This window comes from Octopus bimaculoides, chromosome 7 (genome assembly GCF_001194135.2).
Source record: "Octopus bimaculoides isolate UCB-OBI-ISO-001 chromosome 7, ASM119413v2, whole genome shotgun sequence".
Lineage (NCBI taxonomy): Eukaryota > Metazoa > Mollusca > Cephalopoda > Octopoda > Octopodidae > Octopus > Octopus bimaculoides.
Genome location: NC_068987.1, coordinates 87150671 through 87154201, shown reverse-complemented (window position 1 = coordinate 87154201; position 3531 = coordinate 87150671).

Genomic DNA, 3531 nt, shown 5'->3' with positions numbered 1-3531 from the left:
TGTATGTATGTATGTATGTATGTATGTATGTATATATATATATACACACACACACACACACACACACACACACACACATATATACATATATATATCACCAGTCCTCAGTCAAATCGTCCAACCCATGCTAGCATGGAAGGCGGACGTTAAATGATGATGATGATGTTGATGATGATATGTGTTTACATACATATATATATATATATATATACATGCACATATATATGTATATATATGTGCGTGTGTGTATGTATATGCAAAAGTGCGTGGCTTAGTGGTTAAAGCATTCGACTCAAGACTCTAAGGTCATGAGTTCAATTCCCAGCGACGCGTTGTGTCCTTGAGCAAGACACTTTATTTCTCGTTGCTGCAGTCCACTCAGCTGGCGAAAATGAGTCGCTTACGACGACGAGGGTCTCAGCCCATACGATCAACGGAACAGCTTGGTTGTGAATTTAACGTGCAAGTGCCTGAGCACTACACAGACACATGTACCCCTAACGAGGTTCACGGGGAGATTCAGCGTGACACAGAGTCCAAGAGTTACGTAATTGCCTCTTATCGAAGTTTGTTGAGCATCAACACACTAAACTCCGAGTGGGTGGGGAGAGTCAAGAATCAGTGAAACCCAGTTAACACGGAAATGACCTTGGACATATAGAGTCAAACCACAGTCGATTGATAAGTGCTACATCAATGACCTCTTCCCAACAGGAAGCTGCATGTTATGAGACTGGTGCATCAGAATTTAGTGTATCCCTGGATGAAATGAGCATTGTTTTTCGATTTGGAAAGGGATCCAGGATGTCAAATAGAACAGGACAAGTCTCAACGTGGTATGACTTAATCTTGCAAATGCATGTGACTGACTGCCACACGAATTACTGATGAGAGCCATGGACCACTTTCCACATTCCAGAGAAAGTAACAAGATTAATGAGAACATATTAGGAGTTTCTCGATGAGGCTTACAGTTGGCACCGGTTGGAGACTGGCATTGCTGCTGGGTGCACAATATATGTCACATAGTTTATCTTAGTCATGGAGATGATTTTGAAAGCAGTGGACTTTTCAGAACAAATCTCCCATGTATAATCACTTAAAAAGGCCTTCGTAGATGACAGACAAGTAGATCATGCAGAGTGCCTTCTTGAGACTAAGCGAGCTTGTGAAGTGTTCAAGGATGCGATTTAGAGCAAAAAGAAGTCGTGCAGACTGACAGTTATTAAGGGTGTGCAAAAAGAAGTTACGTTTCAAATAGCTGAAGAAAGCATTGAAACACTCAAGGAAGAACCCGCCAAGAGCTTGTGGCGTGTATACGCTAGAGCATTGTCAGAAAGGAGTCGTGGGATGCAAGTTATGAAACAAGCTGAGGATGGGTTAACAGCAATTGATGGCTCAAAGCTACCAAGTAAATATAAAATATAGTGCCTACAGTTCGGCTTGTATCCGCGCCTTTCGTGGCCACTTTTAATGTACGGAGGTGGCACTTTCTTGCTGCTGCTGTTATCGTTTAACCATAAGACTACTCGTATTCACCAATATTCAAAACATAAAGGCACCAGGTTTCGTTCAAGCATTGCGTCTGTACTCTGAACTACATTATCAGATTTATCTTTCTTATAATTGTAGGATATGGATTGAAGGAGATTTGGCAACTATTTCTTGTGTGCTGAAAAATTATGAAAAATTTCTGCTCGTTGTTCATTAACATTACAAGAGAAACAAATCATGTCAATGAACTTATTATGCTTAAAGTTCTGGTATTCTCAGATCTGCAATTTATAATAATTTCACACTTTGTTTTCTCGAAGCGCATCTCCGAAATACAACTCTGAACCAATACGATAGTTTTCTTGAATTTTCCTAATCACCGAATATTATTAACTTAACACAAACCCGTAGCTGTAATTTCACTTAGTCATTACCAGTAACAGATTAGATTTACCAGTGCTATCAGAACTGTCGAGTTAGAGTAATAGAAAGTTTAGCTTCAAACAAATCTAATACTGAATGTAATCTATATATCGGAGAGTGAACAGAAAAGCCAAACTGAAATAGAGAGAGCGGCCGAGAAAGAAAGAGGATGTGGGTTGAGAGAGACAGAGAGAGAGAGAGAGAGAGAGAGAGAGAGAGACAAAAAAGACGAATAATAAATGAAGACACAAACATTCATTTCTTAAGCTCAACTAGAAATGCTATTTGTTAATTAATTTAGAGCATATAAATTCCCTGTGGAAGTTTTTTCTTGTACTCTGGTATAATTGAGACAGCATATCTCCTGCAGGGTTTGCATTATTCAAACGGCAAGCTGCAGGAATAACATGAACAGCGACAAACCTACGCATTCATAACATGAAGTTTTACATGTAACCTAACAGATGTTGACAAAGCTGGGTAATAAAACGAACTGGAAAGCGAAATCAATAAAAGTTTATGTTAAGTTTGAACTGCTGTGGTGAAGCGTCTAACTGAATAACGGATGTTAAGATATTGGATAGAAGTCAGAAGACGGTTAGTTCTAATGCCAAAGCAAGCTTGTCCTCCTTTGTCTGCGCAGAACACTCAATGATGCTATATTGCCTTGGTTCAGTAAGATGATAGATGATTATACTGTTTGATAGCAAAACTGTATTATCACACATTGGTTAAAAATCTCGCTTTGACTCAAGTGGATTCGGATTCAATATGTCCAACTGCACGCTGCTCGCCAAAATATGGGGAGGTGTCTTTTACTATAGACTCCGGCCGTCCAATGCCTTCTGATTATATTTGGCAGATGGAAACTGTGTGGAATATATATATATATATATATATATATATATATATATATATATATATATATGTCTCTTAAAAGATAGAGCTCAAAATCGATGCATTGAAGATACTTTATTGCAGCAACAATTATAATAGCAGAAACAACCACAATAAGCCAAACCTATGCACATTTCAATAGGGTATCCAAGATAAATAAACCACATCATGAGATGTCTCATAAAATATTGTAACATATTACAACATATTACAAATAACAAATTATAAATTTCTGGATACTCCATCTCTTCAGGGTCGCATTATTGCCATCACCAACACTACTATTATTAGCAAAACACATACATCATCAAAGAGGGTGAAAGAATAATCGATGGTACGCAACCTACCATCGTTATTTTCTTTCAGAATGTAAACAATGTGTATATGTATGTATGTATGTATGTATGTATGCATATGTATGTGTGTGTGTGTGTACATGTATATATGTATACATATATGTGTGTGTATGTGTGTATATGTTTGTATGTGTGTATGTGCATATGTATGGGTGTATATATGTATATATGGAGGTATAGCTATATGTATGTATGTATGTATGTATGTACGTAAGTGTGTATGTGAGTATGTATACGTATATATGTATATGTATGTGTGTATTTGTGTGCGTTTAAATGTGGGTGTATATGTATGTGTATATGTATGTGTGTATATGTATGTGCATGCATATGTGTATGTGTATGGAAGTATAGGTGTATG